The sequence below is a fragment of the Cloeon dipterum genome, chromosome 4 (assembly GCF_949628265.1).
Source record: "Cloeon dipterum chromosome 4, ieCloDipt1.1, whole genome shotgun sequence".
Taxonomy (NCBI): domain Eukaryota; kingdom Metazoa; phylum Arthropoda; class Insecta; order Ephemeroptera; family Baetidae; genus Cloeon; species Cloeon dipterum.
Genome location: NC_088789.1, coordinates 30,102,306 through 30,123,536, shown reverse-complemented (window position 1 = coordinate 30,123,536; position 21,231 = coordinate 30,102,306). Strand labels below are relative to the sequence as shown.

At 40.4% G+C, this 21,231-nt stretch overlaps 1 long non-coding RNA gene across 2 annotated transcripts; it reads right to left on the bottom strand.

Annotated features, from left to right (window-relative positions):
* Positions 1 to 13,418: 13,418 nt before the first annotated feature.
* LOC135944216 (uncharacterized) lies at positions 13,419 to 19,661 on the bottom strand. Of its 2 annotated transcripts, XR_010575292.1 has the most exons (8): positions 17,953 to 19,661; positions 17,721 to 17,861; positions 16,867 to 17,037; positions 16,239 to 16,484; positions 14,830 to 14,985; positions 14,568 to 14,763; positions 13,784 to 13,951; positions 13,419 to 13,726 (listed from the first exon to the last, which is right to left on the bottom strand). It is a non-coding gene; the product is annotated as an uncharacterized LOC135944216 (long non-coding RNA). The 2 variants fall into 2 exon arrangements; XR_010575291.1 differs by having other exon boundaries at positions 17,721 to 19,661.
* Positions 19,662 to 21,231: the final 1,570 nt, after the last annotated feature.

Here is a 21,231-nt window from a genome sequence, read left to right as displayed (position 1 = left end):
CACAATACTAATTTACTTTGATGATACTAATAGTATCAATAGACGAAATTTATTTTCGTTGTTGGTAACAAGAATTAACAGCTAGCGTTCTGTTGTGAAACTAACACCATTTATTTAACCATGCATGTTCTAACTCCATCTTAGTTCTAATTAAAATAAAATTTTCAAGTGTGTACGTGAGCATTTTTCTTAACAAGTTTATTTCTGCGGACGCAAAAGTGCAGGACATTGTCATTATCAATTTTGACAGTTCAATCAGCGCCGAATTTAAGCAGCTCCTCGGCGACTTTGATGTTATTTTCGCACAGAGCAGCGTGCAGAGGCGTCTCCATATTCTTGTTTTGACCATTAATGTCCACACTCTTGGAAACAAAAAAGCTGACGAGACTTTGTCCGTGCTTTTCGTTGCAGACGACGAAATGTAAAACGGAATTGTGCATTTCATCGCTCAAGGATCTCGCGTAAAAGTGGACATTGCTAAGCCACTGGCACATATTTAGATTGGCGTACGCTGCCGCGAGGTGAAGAGCGTTTGCACGGTTTGCACCCTTTTTTCCCTATGCAATTTGAAAGCACGAATTTGCTTCTATTTGAATTATTTTGTAACATTCAGAACTGAGCCAAATTTAATTCATGCAAACTAACATTCAAATCAGCGCAGTGGCGAATCATCTCGGGCTTTCGGACCGAAGCGCATTAAATTTGTGAGTTTGTTGCCATGTATTCTGGCGTCGAGTCCGAGCTCTCGGCGCTGACGCACGCCCGCACCAAACACGTGCACATTTTCTCGCCGGCGCACGCTGAATACACGTGAAGGGCGTTTCGCAAGTAAGAAATGCAAAGTTTAATGACGAAGTAACTTATTGCAATTTTGATGTAAAATTCTTTAAAATAAATTATATTGGCAATGCGCCTCTTGTTTCGAACCCTTGATAGACAGAATGTTAACGTCCCACAATAATAATTAAATTTAGTCATTTTAAAATTTTACGTTGAAAATATTTGTGAATCTAATTTAATAATAAAATTAATATAAAGGCGGCGAGTGACGCGCGTCAAAAGTAGTGCTTGCATTAATTTTGGCGCGGCAAATACGTGCGCAGAATGGCCCTTGAGCCGCGATCAATTGGCAAAAAAACGCAGCGGCTGCAAGCGAGCAGCAATAGGAAACACGATGAATCGAACGTCTTCTGCATGGTATTCTTGACATTCAAACTCGCCTTCTATTGTATAATTTGTGCTTTTTCGATATTAGGTAACATAAATTGAAATAATACAAATTAATTACCATTACACCATATTTTTATTAATCAATATGCTACACAGGGAACAATTTAAAGAGTTTAATCATGCCGCAGTAAATATTTTTCTTCCAGAGAGGAAAAATTCAGGAATCATGTAAATGAAGGAAGCATTCATTGAATACCATGCATAATTAGCAAGTGGTATTTCATGTTAAAGTTTAGAATTGATTTTCCACATACTTTGCAATTTTCGAGCACCTTGACCTTTAAATGAGTTGACTTTAGATGCTTGCGGAGAAAAGGTTTGGAAATGAATTGTTTTTTGCACTCATCACATTCGAATTGAAGTGCAAGCAAAGTGTGTTTCACTGCGAGGTGGTTTTTCAAATAAAAAGAGGAAGAGAAACTCTTTGGGCAGTGGGCACAATGATTCAATTTGGATTGGTTGTGCATCCTGTTAATATGCAGTTTCAAAAGTGTCACACTTTTGTAGTACCTTTTGCAGGGTTCACACTTGAATCCGAGAGCTTTGTGCTCCAAACCACGCCATTCGCGATTTCCGTGTTTTCTTTTCATGTGGTAAATAAGCAATGAAGGCATTTGAAAACTCTTTGGACACTTGAAACATTTGAACAAAGTTTCTCTGCACTTTTTCAGGTGCGATTGGTACAAACCTGAACATTGAAACTCGTTTTTACAGCGAACGCATAAACACTTTCTAATGTGTCTAGAGTAATAACGGACAGGAACATCTGATGCACAAATTTTGCAGCGTTTGAATTCATGCTTTAACCTTATATGATTTGCCAAACTATTCTTGGTTGAGAACATTTCACTGCATTTGTCACACTTGAATGTTTTTTCTGTTCCGTGTTTTCTGGCAACATGACTTTGTAGATCAAAATTATTTCTTGTTTTGTACTGGCAATATTCACAATCAATCATTTTAGCCCCATCAGTTTTATGAACAGAATCAAAGTGTGCCCTCATTTCAATTTTAGTTTTGAAAAACGAAAGGCAGCCTATAAAAGCGCACTTGACTGGATATTCACGATGGACACGACGAACATGATTGTTGATATTACCATTTCCAATAAATTTCTTGCTGCAAAAATCACATTTGAATATTATCTGTTCTTTCGGTTTTTCATGCACTTCCTCGTTGTGATTTTCCCTTTCCTCGATTGTGTGAAAATATGTGGCACAATTACGGTTTTTACATCTGATGGCATCTTTGTGTGATTTCTTTACATGCTCTGACAATATCTTCTGTAATTTATATAGTTTACCACAGTAGAGACATTTTTTCTTTTCTAAACAAACATTGGATTTAGACTCGGATTCCGATTCCACCTCATCCTTTTCAGTTTCCTCTTCTTCACTTTCAGATTGATCGATCTCCTCCAATGGCACCCAACATTGCTCTACATTTCCCTCTGAAAACGCATTTATTAGAAAAATAATAATAAGTTAATATCACTTGTACCAAAGTAATATTTCCGCAGCTCTCTTGCTGCCTCGTCCAAATCCAAATTCCACCAAACCAAATTCTCGTCCGCCATCTCTTCGAGTTTCCATTGAAACCTTTGAGAAAATTCCTCATATAACATTAAAATTCCTGAAATCCTTCTAAAACTCACTCGGCGTGCCATGCGCAAAAGTAGCAAATTAAATCGTGATCCTCGATTTCCTCAGCCAACTCGTGTCCGCAGACGTTGAGAAACCACTCCTGCAGTTTCTCCTTGTCCACGTGGACAGCGAGGACAGCGCCATCCGCCGTCGGACGCTCGCAAATCAAGCACAACGCCTTTTGCAACGACATTTCAAACTGACTACCTGAACCTGAATGAAAGATGGAAGGTTCCAGGTGAAACAAAGCGTTCGAAGCGCCTCTCAAAGGGTAAAGGTATAAACTCTCTAGCGTGGTTCAATTTAAACTATTTACCGTTTATCAAATATTTTATTATCCGCTTCTTCACTAACAAAAATGAATATAAATGTTGATTTTTTAAAGTTGCACCTTTCCCTTTCTCCCGCAGTAAATGAATTGCTTCATAAGAAGATGAATTATTAAACAACTCTTTGAGTAAAAATAATTGTTAATTGAATGTTCAAAATATATGGTCGAAGGACCTTTTTTCCGGTTGCCTTTCCTGGCGAAACGTGGTTAGCGATACAATCATTGGCAGCGCTTGACGCACTTGCAAGCCGACAGACTTGCAAGCCGCGAGAAGCGCGGCCGAGGCGCACAGCCAGCCCCAGATTGTGATTTATTAGTTTCTGCAGCCGCACTCTCGCACACAAATATTCACGCGCGGTAAACGGAGGTAGCAAACGGCCCTCTTCTTCATTTATTGCTCGCCTCTCGCAATCAACGAAACTGCAATTGCCAAAAACCAGCGAATCTAATTATAATTAGGTTGACGGAGGTAAATTTCGTTTAATTTAAAATATAATACTATTTCAAATCACAAGCATTGTTCCCATTTTTTAAAAATATTTTTATGAAAGAAATGTACTCTTTTAAATATTAAAAAATACATTTTTCTGAACACAACAAAGCCGTTTGGGAGGAAAACGAATCAGTATGTTTAATTAACGCCTATTTTTTGCACTTTTTATCCCTGTCCTCGGAGCGGGAAGGGCGCGCACTGCACTAGCACGAATGCTGAAACCCGGGTGCGAATAACACCGCGAACGGATAACATGGGCGCACCAGGCCGCACATTTCAGGGACCCAGCCCACTCAAAGGGCCACTTGCCTCGTGTCAGAAGCAGCACTTTCCACTCAAAATTGCGGCGCAGATGGCTTTTCGGTGTGTCAAATTGGAATAAAAGCTTCCGCCACTTTTTTCTGTTCACATATATCGTGCTCTCGGCACTCCATTTTCGAATTACTGGTCAGCCAGCTAAAAAGCACACGCCCCCGCGGTTTGCACTATTCTCCGCACAAATTCATTTTGGAAAAAAACCAGACCGACGCTTTTTTAGAATAAATAAATTCAGCCGGTTGCATATAAAGAAATAAGATTTCAATCCATCCATTCATTGGATAATCTACGTGACCAGAAAATGAATGAAGAGACAAAAAACATGCAATTCTACATAAACCAATTCCGATCGGACCGGTAATTGAAAATCTTCTAAATTATTCGGGTTTTTTATGATATGAGTCGGTATTTTATTTCATTGAGCAATAATCGATGGATATTTAATTTTCCTTTTTCATGATCAATAATTGGAATTTCCACTTTAAAGCATTTATCTTTGAAAAAAAGTATTAAACACGCTTATTACAGGCACAATTTGAACGATGCGGCTGCGAGCTGTGCCGCGGCTGTCGCGACTTCAACCAGAGGACGGCAGGGTCGACTTGAACGAGTTCCCGGTATGGAGGCCGAACGAATCGCCAAACGAGGAGCCTAGAAGAGAGACTGGAACTGGAAGGTGTGGAACGTTCTCGCCAATTTAAAACTGAAGAGGAAGCAGCTCGAACGCAATTCCTCCGCCAGACCAACTCTTGAATGATTTTCACCTCTGTTGCCAATCCGCCGTCAGATAGATATATTGTGCACCCAAATATAAAAATAAAATGTTTATTCCGAGACGACATGGTGGCTTTTTCACAAATGTCCAATTTGTGGTTTGTGAAGATATTAATTAAGTGCTGAATCACACCCCTTTTGTATGTCTGTAGCTCATTTAGCAATCCAAAACCTACACGTCTCCTAAAAGAAATCCCAGTTACTGAAAAACATTGCAAATTATTTTAGTTATCAGACATTCTTGAGCTATACACAAACCGATATTTGGAAAATCGTATTTTTTCTGGAAATTTATCAAGCTGACTTTACAGAGGCTTAGCTATTGATTTAACTTCAAATAAGTGCACATTTGAGTTAAAATGCCAAGTGCTGGAATTCCCAGGCAGAGCGGATAATTTCCTCCTGCTGCGAAAATGCAGTAAACACACACACACGCGGTGGCAGCGAAAAAAGGGGAAGAGAGTGGAGGGTAGCTCGTTATCGGGGGCGAGTACACCTTGCTCTTTGTAAGGGCTGTGGCAGGTGCGGCAGCAACGGACGGGAAATGACGACGACACAGAAGAGAGTGCAGCGGAAACGCCGGCCGGGGAATGATGGGCCGGCAAAGTTCTACAGAATCCTATTCGATGGAGCTCATCTCGCCGAGGAGAAGCAAAATGTCAACGTGAAACCACAAATGGCCCAAAAAAAGAACCCGAACAAGAATTTAGATTTTAGAATGCGTCCAAAACAGATAAAATTTTCTATTTTTTTTAATTGAAAATTAGTGATTATAACTTTATCAAACTCTCTAATACCTTTGATCAGGTCATTAAAATTGCGTAGATTGACTGTGTGTAAGCATGGCCCAGTTTTATATAACTTAGTAACTTTTTTTCATTTTTGGTGCAAAATTCATTTAAATAAATTTTAATTGGCAATGAGCCTCTTGTTTCGATCTCTTGATGGAATATATAACGAGTTGACGTTTCCATAATGATAATTAAAACGAGGAAATGCATTTTAAAATTATTTGTGAATCTGATAAAGATAAATATAAAATCCTTCGAAACAAGGATTTTAACATGAATCTAAATAATACAAATTTATAACCACCACACCATTTTTTTACTGATCAAAATGCAACATGCGATACAATTCAAGGAGATTAAGTCATAGCGTAATTAATTTCTTCTCTCAGAGAAGAGCAATTCAGGAAACATTTAAATAATTGAACCATTCATTGAACACCATGGATAATTAGTAAGTGGGGTTTCATGCAGTGTTTGAGTATTGGTTTTCCACATATGTTACAATTTTCGAGCACCTTGACCTTTAAATGAGTTGACTTTAGATGCTCGAGAAGAAAAGATTTGGAAATGAATTGTTTTTTGCAATCCTCACATTCAAATTGAAGTGCTAACAAATTGTATTTCACTGCGAGGTGGTTTTTCAAAAGAGAAAATGAATAGAAAATCTTTGAGCAGTGAGCACAATGTTTCATTTTGGCTTGGTTGTGCATGCTGTAAGAATGCTGTTTCAAGATATTGCACTTTTGTAGTACCTTTTGCAGGGTCCACACTTGAATCCGAGAGCTTTGTTCTTCAAACCACGCCAATCGCGATTCCCATGTTGTCTTTTCATGTGGTACACAAGCAAAGAAGGCTTTTGAAAGCGCTTTGGACACTTGGAACATTTGTATAAAGTTTCTCTGCACTTTGACAGGTGTGATTGGTACAAACCTGAACATTGAAACTCGTTTTTACAGCGAAAGCAGGACAATTTTCTAATGTGTTGAACGGAATAGCAGACAGGAACTTGTGATTTACAAATTTTGCATTGTTTGAATATATGCCTTGAACGCATATGATTTGCCAAACTATTCTTGGTTGAGAACCCTTCACCGCATTTGTCACACTTGAATGGCTTTTCTGTTCTATGTTTTATGGAAATATGTCTTTGTAAATCTGATTTCTTTTTTGTTTTATAATTGCAATATTCACAATCAATCATTTTTGAATCATCAGTTCTGTGAAGAGAGTCAAAGTGAGCCCTCATTTCGGTATCAGTTTTAAAAAACGAGACGCAGCCATGGAAAGCGCACTTGACTGCATATTCACCATGGACACGACGAACATGATGGTTGAAATTACCATTTCCACTGCATTCCTTGCTACAAAATTCGCATTTGAATATTTTCTTTTCTCTCGATTTTTCATGCACTTCCTCGCTGTGCTTTTCCCTTTCCTCGATTGTGTGAAAAAAGGTGGCACATTGATGGTTTTCACATCTGATAGCATTTTTGTGTGTTTTCTTTACATGCTTTGTCAAACTCTGCGTAAATTTAAATAGTTTACCACAGTAGAGACATTTCTTCTTTTTAGAACAAATATTGGATCGTGCTCCACATTCCAATTCTTTCCCATCCTCTTCAATTTCATCTTCTTCACTTTCGAGCAGATCGACCTCTTCCAATTGCACCCAACATTGCTCAATATTCCCCTCTGAAAACACAATTGACAATAGGAAAAAATTGTAAAATAAATATGAAATTTTACCAACGTAATATTTCCGCAGCTCCTTCGCTGCTTCGTCCAAATCCAAATTCCACCAAACCAAATCCTCATCTGACATCTCGTCAAATTTCAATTGAAACCTTTTAGGGAAAAAATAAATCCAAAATTCTAGAAATTCCTACGAGAAACTCACTCCGCGTGCCATGCACAAAAATAGCAAATCAGGTCGTCGTCCTCGATTTCCTCGGCCAACTCGTGTCCGCAGACATTGAGAAACCAATTCTGCAGTTTTTCCTTGTCCACGTGGACAGCGAGGACAGCGCCGTCCGCCGTCGGTCGCTCGCAAATCAAACACAGTGGCTTTTGTAACGACATTTCTAATTGAACACCTGAACCTGAGTGAATGGTGAGGGTTGCAGGTGGCTAAGAAGCGATCACAGCTCCACTTTCAGGGAAGAAAAAGAAATGGGAAACATTTGAATGATTTTAGCGCCATTTAATTTTATCATTTATCGGAAAACTAGAATAATTCTTTCTCTCAACATTTTTAGAAGTTCCTCCTCTCTCGAATGCTAATTACATAATTTCCTCTAGCGTAATTTCCTGTCCAATCGATCAGCTCTTTTTTCCCCTTTCACGATCGACAATCGGCGCTTTCTGATTTTCCAACAAGCCTCTCATGTGCCTCTCCCCCGCCGCGATTAATCAATTTGCTCAATTCAACAGCCGGCGCGATCTTTTGGTGAATGGAAAGGGCAAAAGTGTCCGTTGCTCTTCGCCGCCGGCGCCGCGAAGACACCAGCGGCCTATAATGTTTATGCAACAGCGGCGGCACAAGTTTGCTCTCATTTTTCTGCTCAGCTGGCGGAGGGTCCGAGGGGGAGGCTTAGAGAGAGACCGATAAATCTGAAAAAAGCCATTTTTATCGTTGTTCAATGCGCCGAGCCTCGCTCAATACCTACTCTCGGCGTCACAGCTTTTCTTCCGCCCCTCCGACTCCAGCCTTCACGGCGTTAATTTAATTGTAATATTATTCTATGCGACGGTGCAACCACCACAAAGCGGTTCTCAATACATTATAATTTTTTTGTTTAAATCAATAAAATACCACTAACAGTTTTTAGGTCCACGAACAACACGAAATTTTTTGGATTATTAAAATTAGATTGATTTATTTCAACGCGGAGGCGAGTTGCGCCCATCAAAATACCACGAATCTGGCCGTCGGTGGTGTTTTTTTTTATTTATAAAACATATTATATGATTAAAACTCAACAATCTTACTTTATTTTTTAACCCTGATATAGCGAAGAATGAACCAGTCATTTTGCCAGCACTGAATTTACGTACAATATTGTTTGTTGATATATCTGTGAAAAAGATAATGATTTAAATAAAATTGCAAAATACGCTATGTAAATTGGAATTTTTCCTTCAAAATGCCAAATTTCCATATTTTTATTCAAACTCAAATTATATGCATAAAAATCATTTTTTTTCCATTACTCTAAATGCGAACAAATATAAACTTTCGGCTGACAATTGCAATGCCCTTGACAATTCATTTGGCTGCAAATAGCACAGTAATTTAATTTTTTTCATTCTAGAGCATTACAGAAAAGCAAGCCTCTGCGTATTCGTGCGATTGTTGAAATAAATATTTCCAACTAAACAAATACAAACTCAGGGCCGTCTTAAGCAGCAGCAGCAGCAGCGCCTTTTAACCCCTTTGAGCTCAATATTCGCCAGAACACCCCAATGAGATTAATTCATTATATATGCAGCAAAAGCTCCGCAGACTCTCGCCAGCACGGCACCGAGGCGTGTGCTATTTAGCAAACAAATAAACGGAATTTGAGCTTACATCGAAAGAATATAGTAATTATTGAGATCCAGCAGACGATCAAAGCTTCAAAACAATTCAATGACATAAGATAAGCCGTGAATAATGTTAAAATATTATCATTTTTTTAGGCGCGTTTTAATTTATAGGCCAATACCGGCTTTGCCCTCCTGGGTAAAGTTTTAACAAGATGTTTGCCAGGTATTCTGCCTTTTCTCACATGTTTTATGTAAATCTGACGACTTTTTAATAACATGAATGTATTTTGACCAAGTGTGAGAATAAACAAATAAACAAAAAAATAAACAATAAACTTTAAAAGCATTACCGCCATTTTCATCATTTCATCACTATATCCTGAGTGGCGCTGCAGTCACCAAGCCACCTGGAACCTTCCATCTTTCATTCAGGTTCAGGTGGTCTAGAAGAAATGTCGTTGCAAAAGGCGCTGTGCTTTATTTGTGAGCTTCCCACAGCAGATGGCGCAATTCTCGCTGTCCACGTGGACAAGGACAAACTGCAGGAATGGTTCCTCAATGTCAGTGGACACGAATTGACTGAGGAAATCGAGGATGAAGATTTAATTTGCTACTTTTGCGCATGGCAATCGGAGTGTGTTTCTCGCAGGAATTCCTGGAATTTTGTATTTATTCTAAGATTTTACATTCAGGTTTCAATTGAAATTCGACGAGATGACGGACGAGGATTTGGTTTGGTGGAATTTGGATCTGGACGACGCAGCAAGAGAGCTGCGGAACAACTATTTTGGTGAAGATAAAATTTAATTTTTAATTTTTAAAATTAAAATAATATTTATGCATTTCCTGCAGAGGGTAAAATAGAGCAGTGTTGGGTGCAGTTGGAGAAAATTGAGCTTCCGAAAAGTGCTGACAGTGAAGAGAAAAGAATCGTTGAAGCAGAAATACCAACGAAAAGGCGATGGAAATGCATCTACTGCAGAAAAATATTTAAGCATTCCCAAAACTTGACAGGTCATATGAAGAAATGGCACAAGGAAGCAATCAGATGTGGAAATCGCAACTGTGCGACTTATTTCCACTCTCTTGAAGAAAAAGAAGAGCACAACAAGGATGTCCACGAGAAACCAAAAGAACGTGAAAAATTCAACTGCTCTTTTTGTGGAAAGGAATTTGAGGGACCATCCAACTACAACCAACATGTTCGCCGTGTTCACAAAGAGTTTCCTGTAAAATGCTCTCATCATGGTTGCTTGTCATTCTTCAAAACTAAAATCGCATTGAAAACCCACTTTGATTCTGCTCACGGCAAAGATGACGAGGCAAGAATGTTCAAATGCAATGATTGCGAATACAAAGCAATGCAAAAATGTGATTTGGCACGGCACATAACTAATAAGCACTTGCTCAAATCCACGAAATGTAAAATATGTGAAAAACGTTTGTCCGGTCGAACTGAATTGAGAAATCATGTGAAATATTATCACAATTTTGAGGTTTGTCCTTTTTGCAAAATGGTTATGACTGTTTATTACAAGAAATATCATCACTTGAAAATTACAAAGTGCATTCACTGCAAGAACAAATTTCAATGTTTAGGTTTGTATAAGTCTCACTCAAAATCTTGCAAAAATCAGAAAAATCGGTGAAAACCTGGAAAATCCCACATTCATAGAATTTGCGTCCAAATGCGAATCTCTTGTTTCATTTTATTCATTCTAAAATTTTATTTCTCAATTTTTGTTTGTTCACAAGCTTGTACAGAAAAACTAATAGCTGAATTAAAAATAACAATGCAAACGAAAAATTTAATGCTCTAATCGAGAGTTGAAATAAAAACGATACAAATTCCGGTTATTTGCTGCATTTTCTTTCTTGTCATTTCATCTGAAAGAGTGAATGAAGGTGGACGTTTACGATTGGCGCGTCGCTTCCTGAATAAAAAGGCGGTGAGAGTAACGCGCGTCAAAAGTATTGCTGGCTATAATTTTGGCGCAGCAAATATGCCTGCAAGAATGGCCTTTGAGCCGCGATTATTGACCGACAAATAAATATACAAGGTGGCTGCGTGCGAGCAGCCAGCAATCATCTGACGTGGTTATTTATTTGCCAGGAGAGGTGTTTAAATAAATATAAACTTCCGGCTGATCATTGCAGCGCCCGTGATGATTAATTCGGCAGTAAATTGCGCGGAAATATGCATTTTATGATGCGGGTAAAAGATTCTTTGCCATGCGCTGAAAAATTTACATAAAATGATAAAAGAATTGTTGCAATATCCTAGCTTGTTCTCGTTCTCTCTCTCCTCTTATTGCGAACTGAACCGCGCATTCAACTCCTTCCTCACGAGCGATTCTCTCGAGGCAGACGCCAAATTTGCGCTTCGATCCACGCAAATACCCCAAAAAATCAGCCACCCTTTCCGCTTGTGATGCAATATTGCTCCCAATTCATTCTTTAAATCGGAAGCGTGTTGAGCCTCATCAATCATCCCGAGAGTATCATCCGGAAACAAATTAAATATTTTTGTCTCCATCGGAGACCTCCTTTTCCGCCTCTTTTTCCTCCAAGGGCGAGGTCAATAACTGTTTATTGAACAAATGCACATCAAAACTGCATCGTCCAATTCGTGGGATACCCCTAAACTCCCGAGTCGGTGAAAAAGTAACTGCTAAATTTACCCCTACCTCTCTCTGAGAAAATGTCACTGTGAGAAAATGTCACTGCACATGATTTGAAGTATATTAGGCATAAATAAACACACTGCAGCGCATCATTGTAATTTTCCCCTGAACTATATGTTTTCATGCGCCCCTCCCTGCACTCGAAGAGTGAGGAGGAGGCAGTTGTACGCGAGCCGCGGAGTGAGGCGGAGGTTGATTTTAATAAACCCGAGTGCCAACAAATAGGAGTAGTTTGTATTATCCCTAGATCTCTCATTTGTAGTTAATTTGCAAGTTAGACTTAGGATTTGCAATTTGCGTAAAGCTCCTCTTTTGGCACTGCCCTTCAGGCAGTGTTGGAGGACCGAGGACACAACCATCCTCCCCATAGTGCGGAGGACTTGGTTAGTGTCCGGCTTGTGTCGTCGCGCCCCGACGAACTCAAGCTTAAGTTAGGGAACACGCTGCCGCCCCACGGGAGTGCGGCACGCGGTCCAGAAAGGCCAAATCCGGCAAGCACCAAGAGTGCTAACCGGCGTAGCGCACTAGCACAAGTCCCGAACCCTAGACCGGGCCGTGCGTTACATTTGGGGGCCTGTCCGCTGCGAGTACGGCACTCGTAGTTGAGACGAACCTTCCTCTGTCTTTTACTGGACAGCTGAAACGCCCATAAAGACTGCGCTCGCTGTAGAGCGTTAAGTTGAGTTTGGGCACCGCGCGTTATTAATTAACGGCGGTAACAGGAGTAAGCTCCAAAAGCTAAACTTAAGTTTGAGTCGCGAAAACCGACGAAGGCGAGATGGCCTCCAAGTCCACTGATCCCATGGGAGAATCAGTGGATTCTAATAACACGCTGACGGGAACCGGGGAAAGTTCTCGAGCAAATGATACAACTCATTTTACACTCCCAGGGTCTTACAATCAACCCTCGGGCGTGGATTTGCAATTGAATTTATATAAAAATGAAAATTCAAATGGCCTTGAGAAACTAGCGGCCTTACTCATGGATGCAAACATGAAACCTGAGGATTTATTTCAAAAATTGAACTCTGATCAGGCAAGGGCTCCAGGTGGCGTACAATTTCAAGCGACCTCAAGCCCCATTTCGAACCAGTTTAATCATGGATTGCTGGGAAGAAATCAGTCGCAGCGCGGATCGATTCCGCTGACGGCTCCGCATGATACATTGTCAGGGACATTGCCGACATTCCAAGGAGCGCAAAGCGTCCCAAGCATTCAAGCAACATTGTACAAGCTTGCGAAAATTCCGGTGCCAACATTCTCGGGTCGAACAGATAAAAAATCCCCGTATGAATATGTGAGACAAATTAAATTGATATCTGTGGCACATGGAATTTCCCTGATTGAAATGGTAAAATACCGCCTGCCAACAGCACTTGTTGAAGAAGCAGCAAATTGGTTCGCCATATACGGAGAAATATTCCAGACATGGGAACAATTTGAGAGCGCGTTCATGCAAGAATATTGTGCGCCAAATTACAAAGAGCAGCTTGCAAGGGATCTGGAAAAAAGATTCCAGCATGCGGACGAGCCTCCTTCCGTTTTCTTGCACAAGATATACTTAATGTGCAAACAGATTGATTCCAATTACGGTGAAGGGGAAATCATTAAAAAGGCAATTTCTTTGCTTCACCCTGAATATCGACGATTTATTGTCGGTAGGACATTTGCAACAATTGCTGACCTTGATGAGACACTCAAATTGGTCCAAGCTGAAATATACAGATCTCGCACTTACCGGCTTCCGCCTCCAGCAGCCGAGTTTGCAGAGCCTGCGTTCGCTTACCAAGTCAGAAAGACGCCTCAAACACCATTGGTCCAGGCGCATGGCCACCCTGGCAGTCAATCCATGAGTCAGCAGGTCACTCTAAATTCTCTAAACCCCAGACTTGGCAGGGGGCCTCACCCTGGCCCTCGTCCTTGGTATCAGGGACAACCTGGACAGGGACAAAGATTTCAGTATGGCCAGAGCCGCGGCGCAAATCAATATTTACCCACCAGAGGAGGTTTCCAACCTCGCGCCATTAACCAGCCACAACGTCCTGCAGTCCAAGGTGCCGCAGGTCGTGGACAGCTGGCTTTACCATGGAAATCAAATGGCCCACCTGGCGCAGCAGCCGCAAGACAAAATGACCTGAATAAGCGCACAAGTCAGGGGAAACCTGCAACACAAAATCAAAATGCCAATCAATATAAGAGCAAGCAACAGTTCAGGTCAAATTCAGCTGAAGTAAATGAACCAATTCCAGCAGAACAGGAGCAAACAGAAGATGCTGTTGACCAGCAGTATGAGTATGATCAAATGCAATATAATGATTATTACTATGATGAGCACTATTATTACCAGCCATTTGATGAGTATGGTGCCACTCATGAACAGACTTTCGCTGCTGAGGAAAATTCTGAACCTGAAATTGCAGATGAGAATTCAAAAAACTAATCAGCGAGCCTGTCTCAACTCCTGTGCAAACTGAAAGAACAGAAAAATCTAGGCCCCATAATGGAAAAATTTCTCCGCGCGTGCGTAAGGACCAAATTAACAGAAAACTACAAAAGGCAGTTTTACAGAGACACATGCAATCTGAATCAAATCAACAATTAGCTGCCATCAAACCAGTTATTAAAGTACGCATATTAGGGAGAAGTTATTTAGCTCTTTTAGACACAGGATCAGATATTTGTATATTGGGACAGGCTACTTTTGAAAAGTTCAAAGGCAAAAATGCAACAGTGTGGCACACAAATAAAAAGATAAAAATGGTGAATGGATTAACTGACCTACTTGGCGGAATGTCTATCAAGATTCACACTCCTGCAGGGAGTTTTGTGCAGAATTTCTTCGCAGTTCCTGACAATTCAGATCAAATCTTATTGGGACGCGATTTCCTCTGTCAGGCAAAGATGGCAGTCACGCCAACAGGTTGGTTTAAGACAGACAACCCTTTAGTTGAGCACCCATTCGTCCAGTACAGTCCTTTGCAAAATAGAAAACAGTGTCAAAATGCAACACTCAATAATGAAAATTTACTAGAAAACTTACTTAGCAGGATAGAGAATGACACTGGTGGCCTCATAAAAAAGGTAGTGGCAGATTTCTACACCAAGGGCGTCTTTTCAGAAAAGCCTGGCCTCGCCAAAGGTGTAGAGCAAGTCCTCAAAGTGCAGGATGGACCACCTTTCCAAGCCCCTTTGAGACCTATGAGTGCAAAGATGAGAAAAATATTAGAGTTGAAAGTTAATGAATTAATTGAGGATGACATAATAGAGCCATCAACTTCTGATTTTCTTTGCGCTCCAGTTTTGATAAAGAAAAACAAGGACAGCAAGAAGGGAAAGGACAAAGAGCCACCTGACAAATCACTTGAGGAACAGGTTGAGGAAGAAGCAGACATGTTTCGACTTTGCATTGATTCGCGAGCTATTAATTCACGGTTGATTGGCGTGGAACCTAACAATATTCCACCTATGGACTATATATTTGCCCAGCTTGCCGGTGCCCGCTACTTTACTATACTTGATTTGAAATCTGGATTTTTTCAAATACCAGTACACAAGGATAGCAGGAAGTATTTAGCATTCAGAACACACAAAGGCTGTTTTCAGTATAAAAGAGCTAGTTTTGGAATTGCATCTACTCCATATACATTCCAGCGCTATATGGACAGTATTTTGGGGGAACTTTATTGGCAGAGCGCATGTTGCTATTTCGATGACTGTATAATTTTCTCTGAACACTTAGATGACCATGTAAGGCATTTGGCTGCAGTTTTAGAACGAATAAAAGAAGCAGGGCTTACAATTAACCCAAAGAAAGTAAAATTCGCTGCCACTGAGTTAAAAATACTGGGCCATATTGTCTCTCAGGGAGAATTGAAACAAGATCCAAGCAAGCTGAGCGCAATCAGAAATTTCCCAACGCCAAAAACCAAGAAACAGTTGCTCAGATTTTACGGCATGTGTGTTTTCCTCAAAAGTTTCATTCCAAGAATGGCGCTGATCGCGAAACCATTAACAAAACTGATGGGCGATTCGCCATGGCAATGGACAAAATTGCAAGAAGATGCATTTGAATCCCTAAAAAAGCAAATTTGCTCAGAAACCTGCACATTGGCATTACCAGACCTGAATAAAAAATTTACTATCATAACAGATGCAAGTAAAGTTGGTATTGCAGGATGCTTAATGCAAGAGCACAATGGCCAGCTAAAACCAATTGCATATACTTCCAGGGCGTGCACTAAGTTGGAACAGAATTTTTGTACAACTGAGTTGGAACTTTTAGCCATAGTCCATTCATGCATGAAATTTAACTCGTATGTTGAATATGCGGAAGTAGAAATTCAAACTGATCACAGTGCAATCAAGGATATCTATTACATGACAGATGCCTCAGGTAGGGTAAAAAGATGGCTCATGAAAATTGCTCATTTAAACGCAATAATTACGTACCGGCGAGGAAAATCAAATCAGCTTGCTGATGCTCTCAGTAGAGCGCCAGACGAGACTGCGGTACCAATAAAAGCAGAGGAGGATTGGCGAGAACGCGAAATTCCACTTCATGAGCACAGGGAGGCCAAATTGCGTTTCGACACCTGTGAAGTAGGATTGAATGGCCATCACTGCAGTCGCTGCTCCAACAGAGCGCCGCTGACGTTTTCTCAACCGAAACCTCCAGAGCCATCCTCAGGGACTTTCCTAGAAACAAAGCCAACAGTTAGTCCATTGCAACACGAGAACCCACCTAAACCGAAAAATATACAGGGAGTCAGACACAAAATAAAAACAAAGATGAAAAAGGCAAACCCTTGGCCAAAGCAAAAGTTCATCTCCAAGCTAATATTCCCAAACAGGAGGAAAACTAAAAACGCAATTAACATCATTGATTCCTGCGTTGCACAGGTCACTGATTTCTCTCACATCCCGTTAACCATACAAGAATGGAGTGATGAACAAAATAAAGATCCAGGGATAGTGATACTGAAGCAAAAAGTACGCAGAAACGAAAACAAAGTTTTCATGCTACAAGACATGAATTTGCTTTGCAAACCTTGCGGTGATAAACATCTTATTGTTGTACCTGATCACATGAGGAAAGCTGTTTTGCAGATCTGCCATGATTCACTTGTTGGTGGTCACTTTGGTGTTCAAAAAACAGCCCAGCGCATTTCAAATACTTTTTGGTGGAGAGGAATGCGGGACGATGTCCATGACTGGGTTCGCTCATGTGAAACTTGTCAACGGATAAAGCCTAGAAACCGGAAAAATTTCGGTTACTTCACCTCAAAACCAGAAAAAGGCGTGGGCCATGAAATAAGCATTGATGTTATAGGGAAGCTACCAAGAAGCTCTAGAGGAAATTGCTATGCATTAGTGATCCAGGATAATTTTTCCAAATGGCTAGAAATTTACCCACTAAGGTCAGCAACCTCCCAAGTGCTGCTGGATAGGGTGATTTCGTACATGTCAAGGAATGGTTTTCCAAAATGCATCAGATCTGACAATGCGAAAGCTTTTGTGAATAAACTGTGGAAGTCTGTTTTAAATTTCCTTGGTGTTCAACACAAAAAGAATGCCCCTTACCGACCCCAATCAATGATAGTTGAGCGCAGCAATAGAGAAATTAAATTAAGAATTAAAGCGTTCGCATTACAACACAAAAATTGGGATATGTATCTGGAATTGTTTGGGTTCTGCTTGCGCTCTAATGTTAATAACTCCACTAAGTTTACTCCAAATCTGTTACATTTAGGCCGGGAACTTGACAACCCGCTAGTACCCCACATTACGGATCAATTGCAAAACTTTTCACCTGCATTACACGCGGCGAGATTGATAGATCAAATGCAAAAAGCACACCAAGCCGCGCGCACACACATAACACAAAGCAAAGACAGGATGGCAAAACAATATAATAAAAGTAGAATGCCTCACCATTTTCAAATTGGAAATCTGGTCCTTCTTGATATTCACCCATTATCAAACGCAGCAACTAAATTCTCAGCAGGCCTCGCGGCGAAACGGTCGAGTGCTATTTACCAAATTATTGATACTCTAGGTGACAATAGTTTCCGCCTGAAACCGATCGGTGTTAAAGATAATGGGAAAACTATTATTGCGAATGCCGACCAGATCACTCTGTATTCTAGCCGGGCATTTCACTTACTTTAAGTCCAAAAGACGCGTGAGCGGCAGCCACATTTGGTTTATTTTTACATTTTTCAGTAGTAATTAGTCGAACCAAAACAAAGACAGTCGCCGGCATGAGCACCAATGTAAACAAACAATTGAAATGTGACGCCCACTATTTCCGTCTTCTAACTGGCCGCTCGTTATGCACTTTGTGCCAGCCTCTATGGATGACTAGACTGGCGCGCGATTTCTACCAAGACAGAGAAGTACATACAATAATTCTTATATTTAAGTGGTGACCAGTGCGGCCGTATGCAGATTTTGTCTCAGCAAATTTTACCATTCAAACATTCAACATAAACGTTCCCGTTCCAAGTGAGTAGAACGCCCAATAGATTATTATCCAAGTATATCATGCAGTTTTCTTATAACAATTTAATATTTCTCTATGTTTTCAAAAAAAATTAATAAATAAATAAAATAAAAAAAAATAAAAATAATGAAATAAAATAACTACCCTTCTCGTATATCTAAAAATTAATGATATTATCAATTTTGTACCAATTCCGTGATTATCATCACAGAATCCAAGAAAAGCCTCCCAAGATCATCAGCGTACGTGTTTCGTACAGGGAAAATATTTTCTCTTGTGCTCTTTACGAATTACCCTGATGTAGGACGCTCTGATAAAACTGCAATTCAATTTTTTTTTATTATTCTCAAGTTCTAAATTTCTGATATTAATATTTTATTTTCTAGCAGACACCGTTGATTCTCATCTTCCACTCGCTATGTTCCTTCTTCATCTCCAGCAGACAACATGACCACCGATTCCTTCAGATTCTCCATATGTTTCATCCCCCTGCCTGTTTCACCGTGTCCACCAGAGCCTGTTTCACCCTGTCCACCGGAGCCATACCAGAGCAGCACGACCTATACCGCCTGAGAACAACACCAGCCCCCAACTTACGCGACCAGATTGTCACACCCAGTCGTCAACCACCAAAGTTCTTCAAAGTGCGCACCACGCCGACAACTTACGCTGATCAGCAGAGCAGCGTCCGTCCAGCGAGTTGCATCCACGAAGAAAATAATTTTCTCCCCATTTCCCCACTAAATAAGGCGCTGTTGTTTGTTTTATTCTTCCCTTCTCAACAAAAAAGGAACTAAAGGAGACTCTGAAATTAGTCCAGCCTGAGGCTGAGCTAATTTTTTTCTTTTTTTTTTTCTTTTTTTGTTTCTTTTTTTTACAACCTGAATGCAGCGCATCATTGTAATTTTCCCCTGAACTATATGTTTTCATGCGCCCCTCCCTGCACTCGAAGAGTGAGGAGGAGGCAGTTGTACGCGAGCCGCGGAGTGAGGCGGAGGTTGATTTTAATAAACCCGAGTGCCAACAAATAGGAGTAGTTTGTATTATCCCTAGATCTCTCATTTGTAGTTAATTTGCAAGTTAGACTTAGGATTTGCAATTTGCGTAAAGCTCCTCTTTTGGCACTGCCCTTCAGGCAGTGTTGGAGGACCGAGGACACAACCATCCTCCCCATAGTGCGGAGGACTTGGTTAGTGTCCGGCTTGTGTCGTCGCGCCCCGACGAACTCAAGCTTAAGTTAGGGAACACGCTGCCGCCCCACGGGAGTGCGGCACGCGGTCCAGAAAGGCCAAATCCGGCAAGCACCAAGAGTGCTAACCGGCGTAGCGCACTAGCACAAGTCCCGAACCCTAGACCGGGCCGTGCGTTACAACACGTGAACTGAAATTCTATGTATTTATTTGGGTGATTCAAGGACACATTTATCTTTATAGATTTCAATTTTTGTTCATCGATTTTTCTGATTTTTACAAGATTTCAAGTGAGATTTATACAAACCTAAACATCGGAATTTGCTCTTGCACCGATTGCACTTTGTTATTTTTAAGTGGCGATATTTCTTGTAATAAACAGTCAAAACCATTTTGCAGAAAGCACAAACCTCGAAATTGTGATAACGATTCATATGAGTTCTCAATTCAGTTCGATCGGAGAAAAGTCTTTCGCACATTTTACATTTCGTGGATTTCAGCAAGTGCTTGTTAGCTATGTGTTGTTTCAAATGAGGCTTTTTAATTGCTTTGTAATCGCAATCATTGCATTTGAACATTCTTGTCATGTCATCTTTCCTGTGAGCAGCATCAAAGTGAGTCTTCATTTGGATTTTTGTTTCGAAAAATGACAAGCAACCAATACGAGAGCATTTTACGGGAAAATCTTTGTGAACTTTTCGAACATGTTTGTTGTAGTTGGATGGTCCCTCGAATTCCTTTCCACAAAAGCTGCACTTGAATTTTTCTCGTTCCTTTGGTTTCTCGTGGACATTCTTGGCGTGCTCTTCTTTTTCTTCAAGCGTGTGGAAATAAGAAGGACAGTTGCGATTTTCACATCTGATGACGTCATTGTGCATTTTCTTCATATGTTTAGACAAATGATAAGAATATTTAAATTTTTTCTCGCAGCAGATGCACTTCCATCGCCTCGGTCGTAATTCAGCTTCAACAATTCGTCTCTCTTCTCCGTCAGCACTTTGCGGCAGCTCAATTTTCTCCAACTGCACCCAACACTGCTCCAATTTCCCCTCTATAAACGAATGAAATATTAAACACACCATGTGAGCTTCCAAAGTGTTAAAATTTACCAAAATAGTAATTCCGCAAGTTCTTTGCTGCTTCGTCCGAATAATCCGAATTCCTGGGCCACCAAACCAAAGACTCGTCTGTCATTCTATTGAATTTCCAGAGAAACCTCAAGGGAAAATTCCTCAAATAAAAAATAAAAATTCTTGAATTCCTTTGGGGACTTACTCGGCATGCCAGATGCAAAAGTAGCAAATTTTGTCCTCGTCCTCGATTTCCTCGGCCAATTCATGTTCACAGACGTTGAGAAACCACTCCTGCAATTTGTCCTTGTCCACGTGGACAGCGGAGAAAGCGCCGTCCGCAGTCGGCAGCTCGCAAATCAAGCAAAGCGTCTTTTGAAACGACATTTCTAATAGACCACCTGAACCTGAGTGAATGGATGGAAGGTTGCAGGTCGCTAGTAAGCGATCACAGCGCCACCTTTAGGGATGAAAAAAATTATAAAAATTTTGAATCTTTTTAGCGCCATTTAAAGAAATGAGTATAAAAATACACTTTATTAGAGTTAAAACGATTTTTTTCAAGATGAATCTGAGAAAGAGATCAATTATTATTTACCGCCACTGAAATTTACAAATCTACAAGCCTTGCTAACTTGTTTTGCAATTGTTATTTTGCAATTTTCCCTTTCTCACAAATT